Raw genomic sequence first — 23,898 nt, forward strand, 5'->3', positions numbered from 1 at the left:
CCCTACCTGCCATCTTGAAACTGTACGTATGAATATACTGAAGTGTCAGTTGCAGACACATTAGCAGCCTCTTTAATTTTTTTCCAGGAGCCTTCTTATTCAAAACACCTTTCAAACTCAAGGCATAAAAATAGCAGGCAGCTTCCACTTGCAGGCTTTTGAAGCTGGAGAAGACTTGTTTTTCATGTGAAGAAACTGCATCCCAGGAAGATGAGATGACTTGCTAGTAAGTGATAATCAGGATCTTTTGACTCCAGAGCAAACTCTGCCAACTTGAGGATGCTTATCCCCAATTCTGGAAATTCAGTCTGCACATGCTTGTGTCACAACCCTATTCTTCACAATGTTTTATTCTCTACATGTCAGAAATAAATGTCTACTTGCCATCTGTATGCATCATACAGACATTTAGGCTCCTAGTATGGGTACAAGTAGCAAGTTAAAGTATGTTAATCTCAGAACTGAATTTTAACCAATAGGAGGTTCCATTTATTCATTATTATGTATGCATACCTTCTGTGTTTTAACATTGTGAAAAATCCAGGGAATCAAATACAAATACAGCAGGGTTCCCTGAATTCAACAAAGTGGGCCTTGGGTTCAGGCCTGGAGGTGAGATGGTGAACAGTTTGCCTTTGTAATCTTGGAATGAAGCACCTACCAGGGAGACAGAGGCATAAACAGACCTTTCAGCACAGCATGGTGAGAAGGAAAGGTCAGGTGCTGTGGGATCACAGGGGCACAGTCCCCAACCAAGCCCAGCAGAGGGTGGGCAAACTCAAGGAAGGCTTCCTGGAGGAGAGGGGCATTGGGGTTGAGCCCTGAAGGAAGGACGAATAAAGAAAGACAAGGGAAAGCATGGTGCATTGGGGAATCTCCAAGGATTTTGGGAGGAGCAGGAGAGGTGTGTACGGAGGTAGGAAAGAGATGGGAGTAAGCAGGGGCCTGGCTGCCAATGCAACAGAGCAGCTTGGACTTGGTCATACTTTCATCTGCTCAGGGCTGCGCTGGGGAGATATCACTTCCCCTGGTAGTGTGGGGGAGCCCAGCAAGACTGGATGCTGAGACTAGTTAGGTGGTTTTTGCAAGTAACTATCCAGGTGTGAGAACAGTTGCTGGAGCTGAGAAAGTGGCCAGGGGAAGAAGAGATGTTGATGGATTGATGGGAGATACTAAGACACTAGAGATAAAAGGACACGTGACTGACTGGTTACATATGGGGGTAAGGAAAAGCATGGCAACGAGGGTGTCCAGATGGCTGCAACAAGGAGGTTGTGGTACCAGGGTTTTGAGACAGGAAACCTGGGAGAAGCAGATCTAGTGGGAGAGGACACAGTGGTTTTGAGGTGCTGGTAGAATATCCAGGGAGTTTGGAACTCACAGTCTAGTTGCAGGCAGGGAACATAGTCTGTTCTTTCATATTGGTCTATTTTCTTTTCTCTGAAAGGCAGATTTCTCAAGAAATGTGTTTTCTTTCATTATTAAATGATAACAGCCGTTAATGGTTCTATGAAAAGCAAATCTGAGATGAACTGTTCAATATTATTGAGTAGTGTTTGTTTTAAAAAAGATGGGGCTTAGAAGGATATAAAGGAAGGAAAATGAAAGAGTGTTCCCGGCTCTAGCTGCCCCCTAAACATTTCGGGGAGTTGAGTATACTAAATGTCAACTGTGTAGAGAGATTTAAAGATAGAGAGGGAGGGGGAAAACATTTCCAGGAAAAAAGCACTGGGGAATATTTTTGTTTTTAGAAACTTGATGATTTTGGATTACAACATGTGCTTAAGTGATTAGTAAGTAATGTTATCTGGGTCTCATTACCGCCGACATTTATCCACAAGCACTTACTCAGCACGTACTGGGTACTGGGTACTGGACAGCATTGACCAGACTGGAGACCACAGTGGGCATGGTTCTTTTCTCACAGAATTTAGAGTTTAACTGGCAGATTATAAATCCTGAAGGTAGCTTTTTATGATATGTCTGTCTGTGTCCATTTAATATAATTGATATACATCGTGAGGACAACTTACGATTCTCAAATCCCATAATAATGAACATTTATGCCTCCAGAGGGCACTGGCATGTTCACAGAAGGAAAAACAAGAAAGGATTCAGTGCTGCCCTGACTTTCTGTCTGTTGAGGTGGGGCTGGTGGAATTGTTCCTCAAAGCAGGGGACTGGAACATAAACGGACAGTGGCTCCTGGCTGTTCTTGAGTGGCTAAGAAATAAAGAGTTGTGACTCATTTGCTCAAAAGGGCAAGGACAGAAAAGTTGAAGCTGAATACACAGGTTTTAGAGTTAGAGGGAAATTGGAACCTGGTACTGCCTTGAAATTTTGACTTTGAAAACAACATCCTCTCAGAAGCTGCACTAAGGCAGACTTTTGACTGTAAAGCCAAATGAGATCATTTTTTTCAACAAACCACAGTTTGTTATTTCTATACCTTTCCTGTGCCTAACTTAACACGATCCCTCATTTTTCGGGGGAATGGATATCCCTGCTACTGTGTAGTCAACCTCTTGTTTCTTCTTTTTTGTTTTCTCCTGATTTCTTACCTCCCTTATATATTTTAAAATTCTCCCTCTTCACTTAATTTCTTTTCCTCCATTGCTCCCATTCTAAAATATTCCCTCCAGACCCAATCTCCCCCTCTAAGCTCCACTCCCAGTAGTTCCCTCCTTCACTGCTGAACTTGCAGAAAGCTGGGTTTGTAGAAGTGTGTCTTTTTCTTAGTTTTCTCTATTCTCATTTTCCATTCATCCTCATGCAGTCTGGTTTTCTAGTTATCTTAAGTTGTCTAGACCTGATAGTTCTCAGTTCTCACCCAGCTTAACCTGTCTGCGCATGGAACAGTGTCCTTGGCTTCTGAAATGCTTTGGCCCTTGACTGTGTTGCTTTTGCTTTTGCTTTTGCTGGCCACCTCCCTCCCACCTGCTCTCTGGGGTTCTGCCCCCTGCATCAGCACTGCCCCCTTGCCTGAGCCCTGGTCTCGGATTTTCAGTTAAGACATTTCCTGATCGCCCCTCCTCTGTCTTCTCCACCCTGGGCCTGCTTTCTCTGCCCTTCTGAACATCTTGTCTTGATTCATGGCATCACTCTCACTCCAGTTACCAAATCAGATCAGTGTTACTCTCATAATGTCTACAGGTTAGATCAAGTCTACCTTTTTTAAAACCTCTCAAATCCCACACCTTATTCTGTTCCCACTATCAGAGATACTTGGGGACACAGGGTTGAGGAATCAAGGTCTCTGTGCTTGGAAAGGCCACAGTCCACAGTGCAACTCTAAGTGTGGTCCAGGTACTGTAGTAGACCACAAGCTTTTTATTTTAATAGATTAATTTTCAGAGCAGTTTTAGATTCACAGTAAAAGCGAATGGAAGGTACAGAAATTTTCCATATACCACCTGCCCCTACATGAGCAAGGCCTCCCTCATTATCACCATTCCCCACCGAAGTGGTACATTTGTTATAGCTGATGAACCTGTGTTGACACATCATCACCCAAAGCCCATAGTTTACATTAAGATTAACCCTTGGTGTGGTACATACTATAGGTTTGGACTAATGTGTAATGACAGGTAGCCACCATTATAGTAACGTACGGAATAGTTTCACTGCCCTAAAAATCCTCTCTGCTCTGTCTCTTCACCCCTCCCCTCCCCCCAAACCCTGATAGCCACTGATCTTTTTACTATCTCCGTAGTTTTGTGTTTTCCAGAATATCATGTTATTGGAATCACATAGTATGTAGCCTTTTCAGATTGGCTTCTTTCATTTAACAACATGCATTTGAGTTTCTTCCATGTCTTTTCATGGCTTGATAGCTCATTTCTTTTTAATGCTGAATAATATTTCATTGTCTGTACGTACCACAGTTTATCCATTTAGCTAATGAAGGACATCTGGGTAATTTCCAAGTTTCGGCACTTATGAATAGAGTGGCTATAAACATCTGTGTGCAGGTCTTTGTGTGGATGTAAATTTCCAGTTCCTTTGGGTAAATACCATGGAGTGCTGTTGCTGGATCATATGTCAGAGGATTTAGTTTTATAAGAAGCTGCCAGACTGTCTGACAAAAGTGGCTGTATTGTTTTGCATTCCCCCCAGCAATGAATGAGAGTTCCTGGTGCTCCACATTATCACTAGCATTTGGTAGTATTTGTGTCTGGATTTTGGCCATTCTGATAGGTGTGTACTGGTATCTCACTGGTATGTCTCATATCATCCAGCTGAAATTCACAAACGTGTGGGGCCCTATGACTGGGCCCGCCTGGAATTTTTGTCTCTCGGAGGTGTCCACATTGAGCCTTCAGCAACTTATCGGTTATAGATCAAGTTCTCCAAGCCTGGCACTGGAACTCATGCATTGGAATTCCTGCTTATGGGTTTCTATCCAGTAAGTTGTGGTTTTCTGTAGTCACCTGTCTCTCTCCAATTTTAGAATTTTAGGGGCAGAGGCTTGCCCTGTAACCTCACTTCTCCTTTGGAGCTCGAAAGATAGGTTGATTTTTCAGTTTGCTCAGCTTTTTATTGTTTTAGAGTGGAGTTGGTGACCTCTAAGCTCCTTACATGTTGGACCAGAAACCGAAAGTCCACAAACATACTTTATCCGACTGTGACAAGATAAATACCAGGAGAGAAAGCATTTAGAAACTTGAGTAATTTGACATTGCCATGATACCCAAGTGCATGATTTTATGTTTTATAAAAATATTGGTCTGCAGAAGCTTGGAAATTAGAAACAAAACAAAACAACAATAAACAATTGGCCCTTCACTACAGGTGGAGAAGCATGGGACTAGGAGGCAATCAAGAACATGATGATTTGAGGTGGGAATTTACACCATCTTTGCAGTTATCCAGAAGGTGAGCTGAGATCCCTGGGGAAGGAGGTCAAACTGATTAGGGCTTTTCAGAGTGGACGTGGTGGGGAAGATACAGTGGCATGTGGGCGAGCATAGACATACCCTACTCCGTACTACCTCACCCCTCTATCAGAGCGACCTTTGTAACATGGAGATCAGATCATGGCACGTCTTTGCTTAAATCCTTAGAGACATCCTTCTGCCCAACACTTCTCAACTTCTCGGCACCATTCATAAGGCTGCTCACCCTCTGACCAGAGGTCCCTGTAGCATCGTTTTTTCCCACTCCAGCCCGTGCACCCTTCTCTCCCAGCAGCTGGTTTTCCTAGAGTAGACCACAGCATGCACCGCCACCTCTGTTCTGTACCTCTGTTATGCATATGCAAGGACTCTGCATCAGCAGCCTCTTCTGTTTGAAAGGTCTTCCCTCCTCTCAGTCTCTTCTGGTGAAATCCCACATATCCTTTAACATCATCGTCTTGGAGGTTTTCCTGCATCTGATGTCAAATGCACAGGTGAGGCGGGCCTAGGTGCTCAATCAATGTTGAGTGAACATGGAGCTGGAAGGGGAACTTAGAGATTCAGCCACACCTCTGATCATCTCATGTCCTTGTGTCTTCACTGGGCCTCTCACAGCTGGAAAGGGGGAGGCATTTCAGGCCATTAGGTAGGAGGAATTACCAAATAGCACTAAAACCTGCATCTGAATGCCTCAGGGCTGGGGGAGACTGGAGAAAAGGCCATTCAATATCAGGGGATGAGGAGATCAGCTTTCCAGGATGGAGGCAGCTTTCCTGGGGTTCCCATCCTTCTCAGAGACAGAGCCTCTAAAGCAGGGCTTGGCAAGCTTTTTCTTCAAGGAGCCAGATAATGAATATTTTTGGCTCTGTGGGCCAGACGATGTCTGTTGCAGCTATTTTGTCACTGCAAGGCACAAGCAGCCATGGACAAGTGGGTGTGGCTGAGTTCCAATGACACTCTTACAGAAGTGTTCCAGTAACATTTATGAAAACAGGCTGCAGGCTGGATTTAGCCCACAGGCTGTAGTTTGCCCACCTCTGCTCAAAGGAAAGAAAATGTCCCCTTTCTTCTGCCCTGTCTCTAAATAGCCTTTCGAGGCCTCGCTAAGTTTACCTTTATAGTTTTGAAATTCTTAGATTTTTTTTCCCCTCCAAAATAGCATAAACAATGAGTCATCTGTCCCTACTTGCCAGTCAGTTGCAGCAGCCTGAAACACCCTTTACCAGTGGAGTGAAAGATGCATGATCTACACTGAACATGTGGAAGTTCGTAAAATTAAACCTTAACCCAGGTCTCTATGAGATAGACACATGAGATTCCTACTGTGAACTGAGAACTAAAACCCTGCCATAAAGTGGTTTGGTAGTATCCCTAGTGCACTTCCTGTGTTTGGGTGGCTATGTGGATTTGGGACCTGGAAAGTGGACTTAAGCTTTTCATAAACTGGGGTAACCCTCGGAGCAGAGATGATGCCCATGTCCATGGCCTACTATACTGTCTAGGATTCACAGCCTATGGGAAAATTTGCTAAGTTACTGATGTCGAAATGTTGCAGCAAAGTGTGTTACAGCTCAGTTGTGACAGCAACCTGGATCTGGGCGAGAGATCAAGCAGCACTCGAAGAGTTGGAGAACTCAGGTTTATTACACCAGCGGGCCCAGAGGAGTTAACACTCCAAGCTCTGGACCCTGTCTGTAGGTTTACACAGCCTTTTATAGGCTACCAGTCTAGACTTTGCAACATTTTGTAACATCATATGCAAATAAGTTATAACAAAGGTGACTAATTATGAACAAGCTTTGTAGAAATGGACCAATCAGGAATGAGAGAAATGGACCAATCAGGAGTGGTAGAAATGGACCAATCAGGAGTGAGCTCCATGCAAATAAAGCACTACAAATGGACCAATCAGGAGTTAGCTCAGGAAACCAATAGAATTTTAGGGGTAAGTTCCACTTTCTTAGAAGTAAACTGTTTCAGAGGCAAAAAGTGAGATAATGCCACTGGGCCAGGGAGCCAGATGGTGGTGGCAGGAGAGTAATGGCCCTGCCTGGGGGTCTTGCTGGTGTTTTTCATGGGGCTTCCCACCTATCTTTGCGTTAATAGAGTGGCAGACAATACAGCAATGCATACATTAGGCCAGTGACATTAAAGGTAAGTACACCTACCTCAAATGGTCCTACATTCTGTAAAATGCTCAAACCAAATAGCCATGTAAATTAAAATCTAAAAGAGTGGGGTTACTAAAACCCTGACAGCATCAGAACCAGGGCAGCAGGTGAAGGAAGCTTGCTATCAATATGACAGCCTCTGTCACCTCCCATACCCCAAAGAGGCTCCACAGAGGTCACCCTGTGACTCTTGTTCCCCAGAGTCACAAATCAGGACGTCTTTTGTGCCTGACTGAACAGGTTGACCTAGTAGCAATGCTTGTGCCAGGGAAGCTGTGAGGGTGGAACTTGGACGTGGGCCTCGTCATCTTCTGGTGCTGTTTGAAGTATCCTCAGGTTAGCCACAGTCTCCTACTCTGAAAACTAACCAGTATGGGACATTATTCACCCAGCAGCTTTTGCCCCCAGATGCAGTCAAAATCAGTGTGTACTTTACAGCCATCAGTGGAGTGGTTTCCTTTAAAATCTCAAATTCTTTCCCTTTCCTTATGTCTTTGAGGTTTAAACACCCCCAAGAAAAGTTGGTGATATTCCTGATATCTTGCATCTTGTATTTATGACAACCAGACCTCTTGTAAACTGTATTTCAGATAAACACAATTTATTGAGCACTTACTAGGTCATTACAATGTGAAATCACATAAGAGTGGTGTAGACTATTACCTGATCATCACACAGATGCATAAGCTAGGTTTATTCTCCTGCAGCCTCTTCTTATGAGTGTAGTATGTGATTATTTAGATTTTATCAAAAGGTTATAAGTTAGCAATTTTATATTTCTTTTCTCATCGTGTACCTTTGGACATTTAGTTTTCCATTTTGAAAAGTCCATTTGGAATAAATTTATTGTCGGTGTTGAAGAGGGCTAGTTTTCATTTATTCTAATGTTGTATACTTCAGTGCTTGAATTATTTACTATGGGTTTGGTTATTGACCTATTTTATTTGTCATTTTATGATGTACATATTTTCAGTGGAGACACTTAGGCTAAGCTATATTTATTTATACCACAGTACATTAACCATAAAACTATCTAACTACAGTAAAAAACCACAATAATCTGGAACCCTCGGGGAGTGGGTTATTCAAGATAGCCAAGTTTTAAGAATGAACATTAACTATTTGTGATGGAAACCTTTTTAAATGGATCATACTTTCCCCTCTTGAAAATAAGATAGCGAGTCTCACTGAAGTTTGATAACAACTCAGTAAGAATTGCACTGCATAACTCAGCTCTCGTGAAAAGACTTGGATGTTTTTGGATTTTTTTCTTAATTCTCATGGGCATTCCTTAAACCAGTCCTCTTTGTTCAGTTGCTGTCATCTGTATTTCTCACTCACCTTCAAATTGCTGCTTTATACATCTGTGGACCTGGAGACCAGGTGACGGAACTCATGAGAATATAGGCAGGCGTGAGAAAGGGCTTCCGGGGACCCACTGATGGGTCAGCTACCACAGTTGTGTATTGACTTGCCAGCAACTGTTGTCTCCCTGAAAACCCTTATTTGCTAATGTTTCAGTTCTCTGTGTTCTATCCAGTAGGTGGTAAGACAGGGCAGATCTGCTGTACCTCGTCTTCCTAACATGCTTCTCTACTCTGCAAAACTCTGCAGCAGCTGATTCCAGCCAGGACAGGGCAGCTCTGGGCCTTGTCTCTAGGAGCTAAGGCAGCTAATTGAATACTCATTAGAAAAGAAAATCAGGTTTAAAACAGGCCTCATTTTAAGTTCATAGTTTATTAAATGATGCCTATATTGTGGTAATACCCTTCAAATTCTCCTTCTCTTCTTTATCCTATTGCTTCTTTTTCCTCTTTTTTACATAAAATGCTAAATGTATGCTCTTTGGGCTTGTAATTTATTGGGACTAAAGCTAAAACCTTAATTCTAAAAAAGCATCTCTACACACATTACTGAATATAAAATAGGTAAACAACAAAGATCTACTGTCTAGCACAGGAAACTGTATTCAATTTCTTATAATAACATATAATGGAAAAGAATCTGAAAATAAAATATATATGTATGTATATGTATAACTGAATCACTTTGCTGTACACCTGAAACTGACATTATAAATCAACTACACATCAGTAAAAAATAAAAAATAAATAAATAAAAAAGCATCTCTAATCAAAACTGCAGAATCCTTAATAATTATGATTTTTTAAATACACATTATTATGGATGTGTTTCATTTTTTTTTACTTTAGGTTCTTTGCACAAAAATTGAATGAAAAAACCTTTATTAAAGTTGCTGGCAGGTGAACATTAGACTGGAAACTTGGTTGTTTGACACTTCCGTGGTGCTTTGCAGCTTCTCCAGTGGTCTCATCGTGTTTTCTCACTGGATCCTCAGAACAACGCAAGGGTTATATTGTCCCTCATGTCAGAGCCAGGAGATCAGAGGTGCAGAGGTGTCCAGTGACATGTTTAAGGTCACATTGCTGTTAGCCTCTCAGGATCGAGCCCAGATCCTCTGCTTCCCAGACCTGAAAGTCTTCCCCCATTAGCTCCTAAGTTATCATGCTGGTGAGTACGAGATGAGACTTATTAGTTTACAGTGGGCAGACACTTTAGTTCTCAGTGTGCAGTTGGGGCTGCCAACCCCTCTGAGTATTATGAAGTGTCAGCTCATCCAGAGTGAGACGAGGGGAACTTGATCAGCCTGTGATCGAGGGGAAGAAGTACGTCATCTTCAACTAGCCGTCACCCTGCTGCTGCGGGAGGAGGGGGAGGATTGCCCATTTGGGAGCCGAGGACCAACTGGTCAGTCGTGTACAATAATTTGAGGATCCTGGGGCTAAATGTAATAGTTTTAGTTATTACTGTAGATAACTGTCCAGTGTTTTAGAGAATCAAATATTGTTTTGTTTAGTTGTGACCACATATTAGTAGTCAGTTGGTGAAATTATTGTTTTTCAAAACTAGGTGCTAAAGTGTTTTTAGAATTTATTCTGATCCATTTCTTAATACAAACAGTATCTGTACCATTTGTATCCAAAGCACAAGTTTCCTTTATTTTTACTTTCAGATTTCAGAATATACCTATTTTGGAGCTTGAAAACATTAGTCTGGCAACAACAGTTTGCGTGACTGGATTTAATTTGTTATTTACAAACTGTATGGCTTTTTGTTTTAAGAATTGTTAATGATAGGCTATGTTAAACCACTGTTTTTGAAGGTCTATTAAAATGTTACATTCCAAATAGAATAATATTTAAATAAACCTTTAACAAATTTGTATTTTTCTTTTCATTTATGTGTGTATGTGTTTGCTGACGGAATGGAGATTGCTTCTTAAGAAGCCAACCCAACCCCAAATTTCTAAAATGCTCTCATTATCCAGTTTAGTTTTTAAAAAATTGGAAATTTAGGCTGCTCTATTTATATTAACAGACTGGTGCTATCAAGTTAATCCTGTAATTAAAATTCATTTCTCAAAGATGTGGCTAACATCTTGGAAATATTAAAGATTTAAACCCTAAAAATTGGTATGGAAATGATTAAATTTTCCCTATTATTTTTTCCTTCTCTCCCAGAGTGATTCATTTCACTTTCTGTGTCTTCTTCCATGAACCATAATGCTTCTGCAGAGATTCCTAATTCAGTGAAACCTGTTTAGGGGATCATCTCTGGTAGAAAGACAGCTGCCGAAAAGGCATTCACTTTCTGAGCATGGATTTTAGATTATGGCCAATCAAGACTCGGAGCTGGAAGAACACCTGTTAAAAGACGTTTTTCTACAAGGAGATGGTCTCTTTAATCAGATTTCATTGCACTTCAGAAAAAGATTCATTTAAAAATGTGGGTAAAACGGCATCTGCTTTTATGATTCATCCTCACCATCCTTTTAAGGCTGAAAAACCAATTTAGAGTTTATTTACGACGTTGTTCTACGGTAGAAGGAGAAACTTCAACAGAGTGTTTAAAAAGGAAAGACTCCCAGACATTTGATTTGAACCTTTCTCTTGTGAAAAAAAACCTAAGAATTTATTTTTGAATTTTTGCGTGTGCATATAGACAAATGATAGGAATGCTTATGGGCAAACTTTAAAAAGGTATAAGCTTAATTGTGAATATGTGTAATGAAAACTGGAAAACTTTCCTACGCTGAAATTTGTTGCACTTATCTGTGAACAAGGCAAAGTATTATTGATGCTGACTGGTGTTTAGAGAAACTACACTCAACTTTCAACTCTGCTCTAATTAGAGGCACCGTTAAGTACTTAAAACGCAGGTACTTTCTCACATCTGCAGACTATATTGAGCGTAACTATTAGAAGACAAACTTCATTTCGCAAACTGTAATTTAATGGTGTAACAGTGTGCAGACCGGAATATCGGTTGATTTTCAAAACATTTTATTCTCCACCAATTAGCTCAGGTCCTAGAGGGCAAAATGACAAGAGGTTACTCGTTCACTATGTATTTAATTAATTGAAAAATGCTCAAATTGCTTTTACAGTTGTTATTAAAAAGTAGAATCAGTGTTGCCAGTGCTCAACCATAATTGGAACCCCAGGGAATTAAATATTTAGCATTAGTAATGTAACAGCACTCAGGACACAAATTTCTATTTTCGTAATGAAAGCTATACACTGTGAGTGCAAGCGGCTGAAACGACAGCTGTGACAAGGGAAACGGCCTGGGATATTTCAATAAGACACCTCATTGGACAGCAAGTCTTACCACATTACTTGTTGGTAAGAGATCTGCAAGTTTAATTCCCAGCAGAAACCCGTTACCCAAGTATTTAGATTTGTAATTGCACGCAGGATGAACAGTTGGGCAAATGTCTTGCCGTAAGTGGCTGAAATGTATAGTGCTTTCTAAATAATCCTATATAAGTTCATGCCTTTGTCAATTTAAAAATAGCACGACTGTCAGGGCATAAAGATCTTGTTTGTTTTAAGTTTAATTACATTTTAAGCATAAATGCTTTCAGTGTTACAATGAGAAAAGTTGGATATTAGGCTCTAATGAGCTACAGTGGTAGACGGCTGAAAACCCTAAGGGATTCCCTCCGTAAATTAACTGGATAAAAGTACTTGGTTAGGATATTGTTGATGGCTGAGCTGTTCTTAAAACCCAGTTATAGAGCTGTCTCACTCCTGTTTTCATTCTAAACAGGCCCTGTAGAGACTTTAACAGCCGCCTGTTACAACTGTTCAACTTGTCAAAATGTATTATATTACTCCACTAATAAATAGTATTAAAGGGCATTTGACTTCATTTCTCCTTTTCAGAGGGGATCAGGTTGATAAACACAACTGGCTTAGATCGGTCTCATTTTAATTTGTTTATGTCAGCTAAGTAATATTGAAGGTCCCTGGTTTGAATTTGGCAAACATTATTTTCCCGAGGATGTAAAACTTACAAAATATTATGGACAATGGAAACAATTAACGGAGACTATTTATGGTAGAATCTTTGTCTGTGAAAGATGTATGACTTTAACATGTTTCCCCACGTTCAAAGTATTTGAAAAACCGTAGCAAAACTGACATTCTTTGAAGCCTAACTCGACTAATTCCTTTGCCAATAATTCTGTCTTTTCTTTAAAGAAGAAAAAGTTGCGGGACTTTTTGATTTCACAATTTTCTTTTGCTTATCTTTGTCTGAGTCAGAATATGTTTTGAGAACATATTCTAACTGATCATGATTTCTTTTTTCTTTTATTTTCTGTTATTTTTAGAACACACGTGCTTATTTTTAAAAGAGAGAGAAAAGAAAAATGTAGAAATTTATTTGATAAACCCTCCCTTTTACCCTCTCCCCCAATCCTACTTTCCTGTCTGGTGGTCACCTTGTTAACAGTTTGGCAACATATCCAACATCCATAACATTTTCTGTGCATATTATATGTACATGTGCACATACAGATGTGTATTTATTTATATACATGACACATTTTGGATCATTCCATGAAGTCTGTGATTTGCTTTCTTCCCCCACTTATCATAGATATTTTCCTATTTTGGTGCCCAGATCTTCCTCACTCCTTTTCATAGCTAGTTGTCATTCCATATTTTGGAGGTATAAAATGTATTATCTATTGCCTGTTGATGTCATTTCAAGTCACCTCCAGTTTTGTGCTATGACAACAGTGTTGCAGTGACCTTCTGAGTGTGCCTGAGTGTGTGACTGCAGCAGGTGTGCATGCATCTTTGTGCCTGTGTCATAATAAAACACTGAATTAATGTTTATTGAGTGATTACTCTGCGCCAGGCATTATTCAAAGCAGTTTACATATTATTAACTCATTGTATCACTGCAGTAAAGAGCTAAGATGTATTATAATCTCTGTTTTACATGTACAGAAGCTGAGGCACAGAGAGGTTAAGTAACTTGCCCAGCCAAGGTCACCAGCAAGTGATAGCAGAGCCTTGCCTCAACCCAGGAGATCTGGCACACCAGTCTGCGTTCTTAACCAAAATAGTGAGCCTGCAGAAATATTTTTTTAAACAATTGTGTCTCCTTATTAGTGAGTTTGAATGTGGTTTCATGTGTTTATTGCCATTACATTTCTTCTGAGAATCGGCCTGTTTCTGTCTTTGCTCATTTTCCCATAGTGTTGTCTTCTTATCAAATTACAACAGATCTTTATTGATAATGGCTGTGGATTCTTGGTTATACTTTATCAAATATTTTTTTCTAAGCCTGTTGCTTATATTTTTACTTTGTTTTATTTTAATATTACTAAATTTTCCTTTATGGATTGAGGTATAAGGAAGCCTTTTACCACCTGCAAGATTACAAGTAAGTTTCCCCACTTTTTTTTCTACTACTTTTAGTTTTTGAAGTTTTGATCTTTAACTCACATGGGATTTATTTGGGTGTGCAATGTGAGATAACAAACTTTTATTTCTAGTAATATCTGCAGGTTCCTTTTGTAAATTGTTCATTTTCCCTCTATGGTTTGAAAGATAACCTTTGTCTAATGCTATATTCCAGTATATCTCTGGATTGCCAGTTCTCTGGAATATTCCATTTGTCTAATCCTGCAACTTTCACACTTTTTACCATTATAACATTAAAAGTAAGTTTAAAATCTTCTAATTAAAAAAAAACTCTACGAAATAATCTTGAATTATAAAAGAAATATATAAAGATATATATATATATAATTACATATGATGTTTCAAAATAAAATTTAACTTCTTGTACATTTTCTTTTTAAGCTAAACATTGGAATCAGTTTGCAAATTTTACTTTGAATTTCCTTTGGGATTTTGATTGGGAATAGATTGAACTTGTAGACTAATTTAGGGGCAGGGATGAATCTTTCTAATCCTGACTCTTTACAATATTTCAGAATAACAGCTAACAAATATTTGTTGAATGAATGAATATGTGTTTTGTTTTGTCTTTGGAGAAGAGGAGAGGGAATAAATATTTGATTATTTTCTAAATATTTTGCATTTTCTTAAAATGATCCATTTCACTTAGATTTTCAATTTATCATTGGAAATTCTACATATTTTTGCTTAAAAATATTCCACATATCTCTAAGAATGTCTACTTTCTTAATCCAAATGTGGTTTACTTTGGTTTCTCCACTGTTTGTCAGAGTTGCCAGAGTTTTATTGGTCTTTATATATACATAAAATTTTTTTTGGTTTTATTGATATGCTCTCTTTTTCACTTGTTTGATTTCCCTTTCATCTGAATTCTTCTTTCACTTATTTTAGTTTGTATGGTTGACTTTTTCCTGGGTCTTTTGGCTGAATGTATAGTTTAGTTTTTCCTCTCTCTTGATTTTCGATACATATTTTTAGGCTATAAATTAGCCTCTAAGACCCGTTTTGGCTGTGTCTAGTAGTTTTTATATATGTTGCTTTCATTGTCTTAAATAACTGAATAGTTATGAATATATATGAATAATTTTATACTTTTATTCTTTCTTAACCATAGAGTTATTTTGAAATAGCATTAAAAGACAAGTGGTTGGAGCAATATGGTGGTGGTGGGGGGCATGGGCAAGAAGAAGAGAGTTAGCCATTTATTGTTTATTTCTGGTTTTGGTGTTTTTTCATTATAGGTAGAGAATGGAGCCTGTATAATTTCCACTTTGGGTAGTACATTTGGATTTCCTTTGTAGTCAAACATTTTTTGTAAACACTCTACACCTTTAAGAAATGTTCTTTCTCTCTTTAGGAAAAGTATCTTAAGGCTGCTTATTAAATCAAGCTTGTTAATTATGTTTTTCCAATACTCTACATTCTTATTTTCTGTATATTTAAACTGTCCGTCTCTAGAAGCTTATGGTTTTCAGATATTCTCCTGTATTTCCAATAAATTGTTTATGTATTTTGATGTTTTGTTGTTTCAGGGAGTGAAAGTTTGTTTCTTCTTTATCTTCTTGGTAGACTAAACGTTTAATTGACATCAAATTTGTGTCTTTGTTCCCTCTGATTACAGAAGGAAGCCTCTGCCCTAGTATGCTGCTCCTTGTGATTTTTTTTTAAACCCTCCCTATTTTTGAAGAGTCTGTTATTATTTCACATTTTTCTTGCTTCTCCCTCTGTTTGGAGAGGAATTCTCAGTGGCAAACACAGCAGCTACAGCCCACTGTACCTCTGGGTGAGGGTGGGTGAGTGTGGGGACAGGCTGGCGCTAGGCTGGGCCAAGGGAGGCCCAGACGGTGCAAAACTGAGATGCTTACTCTCAGTGTCTGCAAAGTCAGGTGGACCTCAAATGATGCTGAGAGTGAGTGCCTCCCTGAATTTTGCATTCTAGGTGCTTTTACCTGCCTCCCTGCAGTCCCAGCCCTGCTAACAGAGTCCATGGTTCTCCAGGTGGGCCTTTCAGTGATCTGAAATATTGCCCATCACTCACTCTGGTCTTTCATATTTGTCATCCCCAAGTTTGCTTCTCTGAGTTTGCTCTTTTACCACTCCATTAAGAAAGACAACATTCATTTCTATAGCAGCTATTCCTACCTCTGTTTGGATTGTGGTTTACGCTGGTGTTTCTGTTCATTTATTGCTATCTTTTTTATTTTCATCAAGGTAACGATGAATTAGCTAACAGTGAAACAGCACTAAAAGAAAAATAGAAGGTCTGTACCTCATTCTTTTTCACTTCCTCTCTACTCTGCAGAGGCAACCCTTAAAAAAATCTCTGGCTCTTTCTTCTGTCACTTGCCTTCACATTTCTAAATAATATGATTTCTGCCTTGATTATCAGTTAGTTATAGGTATGTTTTATTGACTTCCACTCATGACATAGGAGTGTACAACTTTGTTACTTCACCATGCCTATTGCTCCAAAACTTGATTCTCCCAATGTAACTTTCAGCTAAATTTGGTTTTTAGTCCTGGGCAAAATATGTGCTTACACTTCTCTAACCATTAAAATATTTTTCTTGAAGCTAATAGTGGACTTCTTTCCACATCTGATTCATTCCCATGTGCTCCATCAAATCTGTTATCACTATCAACAGTTTCTGAACAGTTACATGTATCAGATAATAATTTATCAATTCTCTTTTGGTTTTTCTTTTCTAGAGAACTCTCTCTGGAAACCCTTTTTCCTCCTTCTCTGGTTTGGATTGATTGCTTTCTTGCTTTGCTGCTTGGCTGTCATCCTGAAACTTATCTTTGTGTTTTCCTATGTTAGAGTCTCCGCTTTCTTGTTTTATGTCTTCTTCTTTCTTCCTTCTCATTTTCATGGAGCTCATCCTTTCACAGCATTCTAAAGAAGTATATGTGGAAGTAAAATATTTTCATATGTAATACTCAGTTCATATTCAAATGTCACTATCCCAATAAAGTTTTTTATAGTATTTTCCTCCAACATAGGATCTAATTGAGAATCACCTTTTTTTGGAAAAGCCTTAAAATTAATATTAGATTAATTTTTAATAATTAAATTTCTGCCAGATCTGTGCTCTTGGGAAGAGACCTTACATCCTGGGGAAGAGGGAGAGGATACACAAGGGGACACAGGTGAAGTGGATAGTTTCAGATAGATGTGCTAAGTCCCCCTGGACGTGACCCTGGACTTCCTGGTCATGGCTGGCCTGATGGCTATTGCCAGTTGCATAAATGGTTTATATGCATGTCCTGTCCCTTCTGCTAGTTTGTAGATACCACAGGAACAAGTTCACTCCTTTGAAGAGTGCTATTCTCATGATGCTCTATATGCCCTAAGCATATATATGCTCATTCGTGGAGAGGACAGGGCAGCCCCAAAGAAGACTCACAAATGGAGACAGACCTATACTAGCTGGCTCAGTAAGAAAAGAAAGTAGCCTAGTAATGATCTCTCTCTCTCTTCTTTTTTTTTTTTTTCAACCGATTCCCCAAAAAAGGGACTAATTCAGGTCTTAGTTATATTGTCACATCCTCAGAGAACCTGTCCTGGGTTTCCATCTTCTCCCTCATGTATTGTGTCTTCTCCTCCCTAGGCTGCCAGCCCTATCTTGTATCACTGTTTACTCAAATCCTGGCACCTGCTTGATACATATTTGTCAAATGAATAAACGAGGCTAACCAAAGCAGAGCTAGATTATTCTAGACTAGAGGAAGTGTGACATCTTCCTTCTGTCTGGCCTTGAGGAAGCTGCCGTCAGAAGCACCCTTGTTGCCTATGAAGTGCCAGTTTCAGGACCATACCCTGCTTTATGAAGGAGTGAAGTTGGGATCCATGTGGAGAGGAAGATTGCCTGTTCCTCGCTACCCCCACATATGTCTTCCAGCTGTGATTCCCCCTGTCCCTTTTGGGGAAGAGTGTGTAGATCAGTGCTCTGGGTTTGGAAGTTGGTTCATAATGTTAATAATGAGAGTGCACATCTATCGAGCATTTCCTATGTGCTGGGTACCACACCACATGTGTAACATGCATGATCTCATTTAATTCCCATCAGGGACAGATTATCCCTATCACTCCTATTTTTATAAGTGACGATATTGAGGCTCCAAGAAGGCGAGTTGCTCACTCAAGTTCATGGGATTCATGAATGAGCAAACTAGGACTTGGATCCGGGTCTGTCTGATCTAAGGCTTCTGCTGATATAGTCATGTTCTGCTGGCTTCTGTGGTGTTTTCCTCCACCTACATTTCAGCATCACAGACTCACTGGCTGGAGTCATGACATCTCAGAGGAAGAAAGGATCACAGAGGTCATCATCTATCTGGTCCAACTCCTGTCAGCACTCAGGAGAAAATGGAAGCCTAACGTTTCCGGCCACCCATCACTTACATGGTGAGAATTTAGCAGTTGAAGGCTCGCTGGAAGCAGTAGGAACAGAATCTGTAGTGCAAGCAGGCAAAGTGCACAAAAGCTGGCCCCAGACCATTTTTGGCAAGTGCACACAACCCTTTGTCCACAGGATAAAGGTAGGTATACTCTAGAGTAACTTAGATAAGGCCAGTGCTTAGCCTGAGAAAGACACGTTAGAGTTCTACTCTGACATGTATTTCCTTCTGACTTACAATTAATGCAAAACACCTACTATTCCCGTTGGTTGGCTTTCCAAATCCCCGATGCCACTGGCCTTTGTGTTAAAGGAACACTCGCTGCCCGGGACTGCAGACTCATAGGATGATGTGGAATAAAAACAGCAGGACATGATTTGGACTCAAATCACCAGGCCTTTCTCTCCATCCTTCCCCCCAAGTTTACCTAATCCCATAGTTCCTTAACGTTTCCAAAGATTTGAGGGCATGGGGATTACCGTGGAAGTAAGTAGATTTCACATCCTGGAGATGTTTTTGTAGCTGCCACATGTGGCCCCGTGTTAAGTAGCTAAACACTTCAGCTTGCTGGCAGCCAAAGTCAGCCCTCCCCTCCCATGGAGCTCCTTGTGACTTCAAAAAGTATTCCACAGGGTTGCAGAGAAGAGGAAATTTGGGAGAGAGTTACCACTTATGCTGCCTGAATTCATTTTCCATCTTTGTGCTTTCTGGTTATTAGAGCTATGCAGGAGACGATGGAATGGCAGAGAAATTTGAGGGCTTTCTTCAGAGAAGGTGCTAGAAAACCCAATATTTGAAGGAGAGATTGCATTCTTCTAGAAGCAACTTTTTAAAAAAAAAAGCATTACTAAACGTAATTTCAGTTGGAAAGGTTCCTATGACAGATGTGCAGTGTAGGCTGAATCAGTTAAGGGATTCCTTGCTGTATATAAAAGCGCATCTCTTTACATCTCTCAGGAAAAAAAGCAATCGTTTGGAGTGTTTTCCACTGTATGACAATTCTGCTGGTGGCGAGCAAAGCCAGCCTGAGAAGGTATTGCTTACCGAATGGCATGAGAAATACGCCATTTATAAATCCCTGCTGTGCATAGCTGGAAAGCATGAATGAGGCTGGAATAAATATAAGCCACCTGGACACCCCCTGATTGGGGAACATCTTAACAGGAGCTAGCCTGTTGAATTTTTTTATTTTTTTGGCCTGTTAGAATTTCTTAAATCTCAAAGAGGTCTTTAAAGTCTTCTAGATCATCTTCAACACTGAAAATAAACCAACACAATCCCTATTTTGTTCTACTTTATATATTGAAGGAAAACTTAATGTAATGTAATGATTGTTTTTTTTTTTTTTTACTTTGCAAACTTTTGGCAGAATCCTTAACATTCTGCAATCAGTTGCTGCAGGAGTCAACTTATTACAACCGATTTAACAGAGATGTTAGCATAATTTGTTAGAGCAAATGAACAGCAAAAGGCTGATTTTTATTTTGAAGTGTAGTCAGTCAACAGATATTTACTGCGCATCCCTGCGTGTAAGGAACCGTGTGAGATACTGTAGGCATCACTCATTTAGGATGCCATGACTAACTTAGAACATTAAAGATGTTCTTCTGTTTCCCCTGCAGTGATGCATATTGGGTCTTGACTATGACTTTGGTCATGATTATCTTGGGGAGGAAGGGGGCGGGGCCCTCTCAGCTGCACCTGCCCTTTGGTGCTGAGCCTGACTTGAGTCAGTCTCTCTGTCACTCTGTTTCTGTCTCCTCCACTTAACCCACAGGGTGGACTGAGGTTGGAAAGCTGGAGGTTTCTCTGTGTGAAGCTAATCGGCCCATCTGGGGCTTAAACCCCAGAGTCTTAGACCTCTTAGCACCTTTCTTGAGACAACTGGGCTCAGCATGGCACCTTGGATGCAAATGCTAATTGTTAATCATTAGGAATGACTTTCTCCTTTGGGGGTCACAGAGGGGAAGGGGCTGGCTGGCTGCCTCATCAGCCCTGACTCATGCTTATAGTGGGAACTTTGGTCCTCTAGGTAGGCGCAAGTGGAGTTGGGCCATTATGGGGCCAGTATGTCCCCTCTCATGTTCTGGGGCACAGCCCAGTGGATAACACATCCCACAACCTGGCCTATTCCATGGTAATATGCACTTATCAGGAATTAAGTCAAACGGTACTTAGAGACTGATGCACTTGTATGAGCCACACACCTATCTTTTGGTGGTAACCAAAAGGCTACCATGGTGACTTTTCGAGGAAAGACTTGTCTTCCTCTGAAAATCTCTGATTCCATTTTGTCAGCTTGAATTTTAGAGCAACCCCCAAAGTAATGTGGCTAATGGCCTTTGTTAGCTCCAGACAGTGTTTTCCTTATGTTCTTAGCTAACAAAGCTTAAACGTCTCAAAAAATAGTTGTGTAAAGAACATTTACTTTTTAGTGAATTCAGAATGGCTGACTTACAGTGTTGAAATCCATCCAATCTGCACAATAGCCTGAATCTCCGATGGGCCCTACACATAAAAGATGGAAGTCAGAAGAGCCCATTAGCCAATTTCCAGATCTAGAATAGTAACTATCCTTCTCACCATGATCAAATAGCCATTCCTCATCCACCCTGGCCCTCTTTCCTGAGCCCAAATGTGTCATCTGAACCTTTCTCAATGCAAGTTTAAGTGATTGCAACTGGCCCTTGAGATGACATTTATATACCAGCTCTGATCTAAGTAACTTCATTCAAGGAAATGTGTACTTTCTGTTGGTCTACACTGGTTTATATTTGGATCATCTCACTCTTTTTCTGTCATGACTTTTGTGTATTACTGTCCAAAAGGCATCATTTTACAACCTAGACTTAACTACATGTGCTGCCTCAGAAGGAAAGGAGCTTTCTAAAGTCACATGCTGTTTTAACGTCATAATATGATGTGGTGTAATAGTAACTGACTTTTCACCTGTGTTAACTAGATTTTGTTCATTTGAAAATTGAACTATATTTGGTCTTTTAATTAAGGTTTCATGAAAAGTCTACTGTTTGGAAAAGAAGCATTTTCCAGATTTTTTACCTTAGGATATATGTCCCTGAAGCCAAAACAAAGGCCGTGAGTGTGTGTGTGTGTGTGTGTGTGTGTGTGTGAGTCTGTGTGAATATTCACAACTGAACTAATAGTAAAACCATTTTTTGAGAACTTACTATTTTCCAAATTCTATGGTAGTCATTTCAACTGTGTTTGTTTTAGTTTTTCAGGGCTGCCCTAACAAAATACCACAACTGGGTAGCTTAAACAACAGAGATTTCTTTTTCATACTTTTGGAGGCTGGAAGTCGAAGATCAAGGTGTTGGCAGGTTTGGTTTCTCCTGAGGCCTCTCTCCTTGGTTTGCAGATGGCTGCCTTCTGGCTGGGTCTTCACAGGGCCTTTCCTCTGTGAGTGAGCATCCCTGGTGTCTTTGTCCCCATTTCCTCTCCTTTTAAGGGCACTAGTCGGAATGGATGAGGGCCCACCCTAATGGCCTCATTTTAACTTAATCACTTCTTTAAAGGCCCTATCTTCAAATGCAGTCACATTTTGAGGTACTGGAGATAAGGGCTTCAACAAACAAATTTAGGATGTGGGAGAGGGAGACACAATTCAGCTCATAATAGTGCTGAATCCTGGCAGCAAATTTTTAAATTCAGATACTATCATTATCTCCATTTCAGAGATAAAGAAACAGAGGGTCCTAGAAGCTGAGTCACTGGCCTGATGACCTTCATGTAGCAAGCCAAGCATACCATTTACACACTATTTCTTCTTCAGCTGTGTGTGTCTGAGATATCATTCAGTTTATGAAGTGAGTTTGAAAAGGCCCATTGAAATTTCTGGATTCCTTTAAAAGCAGTTGTTTGTAGCAATGTTGCTAATGGAGCTTCTGCCACTTAGCAGCTGTGTGACCTCTGACAGGTGACTTCACCTCCCTGGTCCTCGGTTTTCTTGTCTATCAAATGGGGATATTAAACGTACCCCCCCCCCCCGAGAGGGCTGTTGTGAGAAGGATGTGAGATAATCCTAGAAGGTCTTTATAACAGTGTCTGTATATAGGAGGTATTAAGTAGACGCTTGTTGCTATTATTATATATGATTATCATTATTCTGAGAAGGATGCATTTTCAGAATGGGAAAATGTGCTTTCTATTATTCCATTTTAACATTTGAAAGTGTTATTACATGCTGGCCATTTGGATCTATATAGTTTTAAACATTCTTCATTTTCAATATATTATGTCATTTTACTTTGGCAACATGTCAGAGGCTCGTGTCATATGCCAAAAATGATTTAAGTCATTGGCCATGTGTCATAAATATGACACCAGCACTGATCGTCAGACTAACAGTACCTGCTTTTTTTTTTTTTCAGATTTTTAAAAAATGTTTTATTGAAGTATAGTCAGTTTGCAATGTTGTGTTAGTTCCTGGTGTACAGCATAGTAGTTCAGTTATACAACAGTACCTGCTTTTAACACATGTTGGACATACCAAAGAGGTTTCCTTGGAGTCAGGTGACATGCTGAGCTGTTGCAGCACCAAACAATTTTCTAGGGAGTCTGAAAGACCATAAGAGATGATAATTATTCCTCCAAAGCCAATTTTCAAGTGGCTCCATTGCAAAATGGCTCTGTAATCACTCTGTTATGCCGAGACTTAAATTGGGCACGTGGAATGTTGCAGAAAGAGGTCCCTGAGAGCCTAGCTGCTCCACTCGACTCTGCATGACTGCCATGGTCTTCCCTTGGTGGGTTGTGCTGTCATAGGTGCCAGCCGCCTGGAGTGACTCCTTGAAGCTGCTTCCAGACATCTAATATGGCAGACCACACTGCACTGCAGCGCCTCATCCATCCGGTCTAAGGTACTTTTCTGAGTATGTTCCTAGGTTAAATTCCTAGCAGTGGAGTTGCTGGGTTAGAGGGTATATATATTCACAGTTCTGATAGATACTACCCACTTGCCCTTTGAAACAGCCGAATCAGTCCATTCTCACCCACAGTAGATGAATGTGCCTGTTTCATATCATCAAACATTTTCATTTTTGCCAACATGATAGGTAAGATCCATTCATCCACAGTTGCTTTGATTTGCATGTCTTTAATTATGAGTACTATTAAGCACCATTTTCATCCATTTGTTCCCTGCTTGTATTTGTTACTCTTGTATGTGAATTGCCTATATTCACCTCTTTTGTCCACTTTTCCACTGGGTATGTTTTTTCCAACTGAATTATATAAACTCTTTGTCAATTAAGGGAATGAGCCCTTAAGGCAAATATTTTCCCCCAGTTTACCCTTTGTCTTTGTTTACAGTATTCCAGTCTATCCTACGCTTTTAAATTCACATGTATTTGAATGTGTTGACACCCAGGAAATTTGCTGAGAGTTGGGCTAAGTCTCAAGATCCATTCAAGTCTAAAGAAGACTCTAAATACTAACAACCACAAAACGGAAGGAATGCAAGTCCAATGGTGGTTTTTTGCAAACTTTAGCAGGTGGGTGAAGGCCACTTCTGTTGTCTAGAACTTTCCAATGATTCTGTCACCTCTCCTGTAAGATACTCTACTCTGCATTGTAGCAGCCGAACTGTTGACATGACAATCAAGATAT

At 40.0% G+C, this 23,898-nt stretch overlaps 1 long non-coding RNA gene across 18 annotated transcripts in view; it reads left to right on the top strand.

Moving 5' to 3' along the window:
• Positions 1 to 23,898, top strand: part of LOC105075729 (uncharacterized) — a 51,243-nt gene that overhangs the window by 15,767 nt on the left and 11,578 nt on the right. For 2 of the 18 annotated variants that reach the window (XR_012509279.1, XR_012509284.1), the window contains exon 4: positions 88 to 23,783. This is a non-coding gene — a long non-coding RNA (uncharacterized LOC105075729). The remainder of the gene's footprint in view (positions 1 to 87; positions 23,784 to 23,898) is intronic. The other 16 variants (XR_012509290.1, XR_012509295.1, XR_012509285.1 and 13 more) reach the window with 16 other exon arrangements.

The sequence above is a fragment of the Camelus bactrianus genome, chromosome 9 (assembly GCF_048773025.1).
Source record: "Camelus bactrianus isolate YW-2024 breed Bactrian camel chromosome 9, ASM4877302v1, whole genome shotgun sequence".
NCBI classification, from domain to species: domain Eukaryota; kingdom Metazoa; phylum Chordata; class Mammalia; order Artiodactyla; family Camelidae; genus Camelus; species Camelus bactrianus.